Source organism: Acomys minous, assembly GCF_964271855.1.
Source record: "Acomys minous genome assembly, chromosome: 9".
In the NCBI taxonomy this organism is placed as follows: domain Eukaryota; kingdom Metazoa; phylum Chordata; class Mammalia; order Rodentia; family Muridae; genus Acomys; species Acomys minous.
In genome coordinates this window covers 45,885,841-45,891,949 of record NC_140490.1, presented here as the reverse complement: position 1 = coordinate 45,891,949, position 6,109 = coordinate 45,885,841, and positions in this window count along the sequence as shown.

Sequence of the window (6,109 nt, the reverse complement as noted above, 5' to 3'; positions counted from 1 at the left end):
AGATTTTCAAATTATTTCCTATTTACTTCTTGTTCGGTTTTGGTTTTGGTTTTGGTTTGTTTGTTTTTGTGGGGTTTTTGTTTTTGTTTTGAGACAGGGTTTCTCTGTGTAGCCTTTGCTGTCCTGGACTTGCTTTGTAGACCAGGCTGGCCTTGAACTCACAGCAGTGAACTAACAAATAGCAGAAGTCACAGGGAACAGATAAAGTCTTCCACATAAATAGAACTTTAAAAGGACAAAATGTACGAAGCAATAGATGTGGGAGCAGTGTGCTTCGAAACAGTGAAGGGAAATCAGTGACGTGGAGAGTAAGTGAAGTGAGCAATGAACTTCCCTGGTGGAGAAATTTTTCTGGTCACAGAACAAACAGGAAACCGAAGCAGGGCCTGGAGGTCACCTTGAGATGGAGGAACAGTGCGAAGAGAGGGAGAAACCCAGCAATGTACAGTGGCTCCCCTTCCTCAGGCATCTACTGAACAAACAGCACGTGACGCAAAGCAGCACTGTCCAGGAGAAAACCACTGAGAAAAGGTTAGAGGGAACGCAAGGGGTGGGGAATAACACATATTCCTGTGAAAAAGAACGAAGCCTTCATAGTTTTACCTAACAGCAGAAAATGGTTTCCACCTTAATAGTCAGAAAAATTTGGGCCTCAGAGCCTTTCTGGTTTCAGCTAAGAAAGCTCAAAAACTAAGCCTAGAAAAGACCAAATTATTTACAAGTAACTTCATTTTATTTTTAAAAGTTCAAGACTACTTAGAATACATAACTATGCCACACTCAGTAAGGCAAAACTTGGAATGTCAATTTTTCAGTTAAAAGATGTCACATAAGAGCTAGAGAGATGGCTCAGAGGTTAAGAGCGCTGTCTGTTCTTCCAAAGGCCCTGAGTTCAATTCCCAGCAACCACATAACCATCTACAAGGAGATCTGGTAACCTGTGCATATGCAGGCAGGATACTGTATACATAATAAATAAATCCTTTTTTTTTAAAAGATAATTTATTTCTTTTTTTGTTTTTTTATATTTTATTAATTTATTCATATTACATCTCAATTGTTATCCCATCCCTTATATCCTCCCATTCCTCCCTCCCTCCCATTTTCCCCTTATTCCCCTCCCCTATGACTGTGACTGAGGGAGACCTCCTCCCCCTGTATGCTCATAGGGTATCAAGTCTCTTCTTGGTAGCCTGCTATCCTTCCTCTGAGTGCTACCAGGCCTCCCCATCCAGGGGACATGGTCAAATATGGGGCACCAGAGTTTGTATGAAAGTCAGTCTGCACTCTCCACTCAACTGTGAAGAGTAGTATCCTGTCCATTGGCTAGATCTGAGTAGGGGTTCAAAGTTTACTGCACATATTGTCCTTGGCTGGTGCCATAGTTTGAGCAGGACCCCTGGGCCCAGGTCCACCCGTCATAATGTTCTTTTTGTAGGTTTCTAGGACCCTCTGGATCCTTCTATTTCCCCATTCTCCCATGCTTCTCTCACCTAGAGTCCCAGTAGGATGTCCTCCCCTCTGTCCCACTTTCCTGGTAAGTGAAGACTTTCATGGGACGTGCTAGTGTCCTTGGGCTAGTGTCCAGATATAAGTGAGTATATACCGTTTGACTCTTTCTGCTTCTGGATTAACTCACTCATTATGATCATTTCTAGTTCAATCCATTTGTCCACAAATTTCAGGAATTCCTTGTTTTTAATAGTTGATCAGTATTCCATAGTGTAAATGTACCACAGTTTTTTTTATCCATTCTTCTACTGAGGGACACTTAGGCTGTTTCCATGTTCTGGCTATTATGAATAAGGCCACTATGAGCATGGTTGAGCATATGTCCTTGTGTGCTGGAGCATCTTCTGGGTGTATTCCAAGGAATGGAATAGCTGGATCTTGAGGAAGCCCTATTCCCAGTTTTCTGAGATAGCACCAGATAGATTTCCAACATGGCTGTACTAGTTTGATTCCAAGGAATCAGATGCCCTCTTCTGGCCTCTGCAGACACTGCATGCATATGATGCACTTCTATTGCAGGCAAAGCAGTGGTATACATTAAATAAAAATAAATAACATCTTGGGGGGGATGGGCTCAGTGGGTAATGTGCATAGCACTCAAGCATGAAGATTTAGGTTTGGAGGCTCAACACCCTGTTTCAATTCTTTTGTTGCTTGATATTGTATTTGAGATAGGGTCTCTCCAGGTAGCCCTTGGCTGTCCAGGCTGGCCTCAAACTAATAGAGATCCGTCTGCCCCAGCCTCCAAAATGCTGGGAGTAAAGGTGTGTGCCGCCATGCAATTTATATGATTTGTGGTGACAGAAGAAGACACCTGATACACCCATGCAAAGAGAAAAAGAGGGTGCGCCTAGAATGGGGCCAGCAGTTGGGAGCCAGTGGAGGACCCAGGCATTCCATAAGTCCAGAACACCTCAGAAGCGGGGGACCCAGGCATTCCATAAGTCCAGAACACCTCCGGAAGCTGTTGTCCAAGGTCGTTGAATTCTCTAATCAGTATCTTAAGACACATAAGAAGTTTCTGCCTTGAAATTGTTATAATGTCCTACAGTTCAAAAAATGTTTCTGAAAGGAATGTGCATATTGGGACAGGGAAAAAGAAAAGGAATGTTGTCTATTATTCTAGAGGTGGTGGGACCTAGGAGGATGGAGCCAACAAATGAGGCCAACTCAAGAAAGTCTCATGCAGTAGCCAGCTTTATCCAGAGCATCAGCCAGTTTATACTGAGGGTTAAAAGAAGTCACCTGAGCAAGGCTCTCGTGAGCTCAGGCTATAAGCAGTCACAAGGACAAGCCATGTGTGCGGCAGAAGCACCTTCTTCTGTAGATGCACATAAATGTTTAACTGAATAACACGAGCAAGCAATAATGAGTGAAGATGCGTACTCTGAAGTAAGCACACTGGGGGAACACGAAAACACACCCCAAGAACAATGCCGTGTTTTGAAGATGCTGGGGTCACAAGACTTTTTGGGGTTGGTTTGTGGGGTTTGGTTTTTGGTTTTTGTTTGTTTGTTTTTTGATTTTTGATTTCTTTTTCCTCACAAGCACTCAGAAGTGACTCCAAGTGACTCCTCACAAGTGACTCCATCCTTGGACCTTGTTCCAGCAGTATGACGGAACCAGCTAGTTCACTGTTGAAGAGGGAGGCCATTGATAAGCAAGCGGGGAACGATGCAGTCAGGATGTGGCTATAGAGTAGAGCGAGACACATCATTCTGCATTTCCGCTTTGCTCTAATAAAGACGCAGATCGTGGGCTGGAGAGATGGCTCAGTGGTTAAGAGCACTGTCTGCTCTTCCAGCGGTCCTGAGTTCAATTCCCAGCAACCACATGGTGGCTCATAACCATCTATAAGGAGATCTGGTGCCCTCTCCTGGTGTGCAGGCACACATGCAGACAGGACATTGTATGCTTAATAAATAAACAAACCTTAAAAAACAAAGACACAGATGGCTGTTGATACATTTACAGTTGGTACACATGGCTTAGAATGCTCACATTTATGTTTCCTAGCTCTTTCATCTGAAAGAATTCAGAAACAGTTATAGCCCACAGCAGTGAGCACACCTTCCCACATCTGGTTCCTAAACCATCCTTTAGTGTAGGTATCAGAGCTCCCTGCACGGGGTCTACAGGGAGTACACAGTGTGTGCTTAAATTATCTCACAGTACCGAAAAGTTGCAAGTGCTCAAAACAAACTGATGAGATTGTTCAAAAAGATCCAGAAACCAGTTGAAAAATCTCACAACAATCAAGTCTGTAACCATTAAAAAAAAAAAAAAAAAAGCTGGGTCATAAACCAAAGTATAAATATCCAGTGAGTCCATATTAATGTAAATTATTAGATAAATAAATAAATTAAGAGAGCTGGGTGTGGTGGTGCATGCCTTTAATCCCAGCACTCAGGAGGCAGAGGCAGGTAGATCTTTGTGAGTTCAAGGACAGCCTTGTCTACAAAGGGAGTCCAGGACCGCCAAGTCTACACAGAGAAACCGAAAAATAAAAAATAAATATATAAATGAATAAATGAATGTGAGAAAGCATGAAAATCACCTAAATTGGAGAATGCCAAACAATCAATGTAGACATTCCATCCTGGAGAAATTAAAGCACCAGGGAGGCAGAGGAAGGAGCATCTAAAATTCAAGGTCAGTCTGTTGCGCATAAGACCTTATCTCAAAAAACGAGATTTTCAAGTATCTTTTTCTGCATCTTTTGAGTTTTTTCCCATTTGATCTTATGTGTATGGATGTTTTGCCTGTACGTATGTCTGTGCACCACGTGTGTACAGTGCTCATGGAAGCCTGAAGAGACGTTGGATCCCTTAGAACTGGAGTTCCAGAAGGTTTAAGGTACTGTGTGGGTGCTGAGACTCAAACCCACGGCCTCTGAAAAGCAGCCAGTGCTCTTAACTGCTGAGGGTCATTGAGCCTATGAGTTCAAGACTAGCCTGGGACCATAGTGTATATCCAGCTCAAAAATTAGTAAATGTTTAGAGGGGAAAGACCTGGCTTTGCATCACACTGAAATACTTTAAGTTTTCCACAAGCAAAGGAAACCATCATAGTCATCAAAACTAATAAAATTTAGTTACTAGCAAGTTTTCATATTCTATTCACTCAAGTTTCACAAAACGCACCAATAAGATCCTTTATTAAAATGTGATTAAGTTTATAATCATGGGGTAACAGTTTTCATATTCTTTTAGTCCACATCAGTACAAGACAGTTTCTACCATTTCTTCTGCTTTTGTTGGTCTGTTTTTGAGACAAGTTCTTGTTTGTTACCCATAATAGCCCTAAACTTACTATCCTATCCCCTGAGAACTGGATGTGTGTCACAATGCCTGGATTCTTTTACATTCACCTCTGGTAAGGATGACAAGCTGAACACTTTATAATAATTTTTATTTATATTTGTTTTATTTCTGTGGGTATTTTTCCTCTGGTGAGTGTGTGTGTATGTGTGTGTGTGTGTGTTTGTATGTGTGTGTTTATGTGTATGTGTGTGTGTGTGTGTGTGTGTGTGTGTGTGTGTGACACTGAGGTCTTGACCAGAGCCACACGAATACCTAGCATGCACTCAGCCACTGAGCTACATACACAGCCCTGTCTTCATTATTATTTACAAGCAAGACATCTTTTTAAAAATTTTTCCCCTTTTATTGAAAATGGATTCTTTTTTCATACTGTCTATCCCGATTACCGTTCCCTCTCCTTCCACTCCTCCCAGCTCACCTCCAGATCCACTCCCTCTCTGTCTATCATTAGAAAGGACAAGTTTCCAAGAAATAGGAACCAAACATGACTATATATATATATATATATATATATATATCTCAATACGAAGCAAAAGCTGTCATATTGAAGTTGGACCTGGTGATCTAACAGGAAGAAAAGAGACCCAAGAGGAGGAACAAGAGTCAGGAGCCCACTCGTTCTAACGGTCAGGTGTCCCATACAAACCATTGGCTAATAGCTGTGATATGTACTCAGAAGACCTGGTGCAGACCCATGCGGGCCCTGTGCTTGCTGCTTCTGCCTCTGCGAGTTCATATGCACCTTGCTTATTGGATTCAGAGGGCCTTGTGCTTCTGGTGTCCCTCATCCACCCTGACTCTTACAACTTTTCTGTCTCCTCTTCCTCATGATCCCCTAAGCTCTGAGGGGAGAGATTCGATGGAGACCTCCTACTTAGAGTCTCCATGTCGTACCTGGGTACCTGGCTGTGGGTCTCAGCATCTGTTCCCATCTGCTGCCCGAGGAAGCCTCTCTGATGATGGTGGGATCAAGCGCTGCTCTGTGAGCGCCAGTGGGTCAGCCCTACTGATCCATGAGCATGGGAGATCTTTCCATCTTCTGATATCTTCTTCAATTCCTTTCGTCAAAGGCTCAAAATTTTTATCATGCAAGTTCTTCATCACTTGCTTGCTTACAGTTATACCAAGTACTTTACATTATTTGGAGCTGTTGTATAGGGTGTTGTTTCCCTGATTTCTTTCTCAGTCTTTTTGTCATTTGTATATAGGAGGGCTACTAATTTTTTTTTTTTAGTTAATTGTGTATCTAGCCACTTTAAGTGTTTATCAGCTGT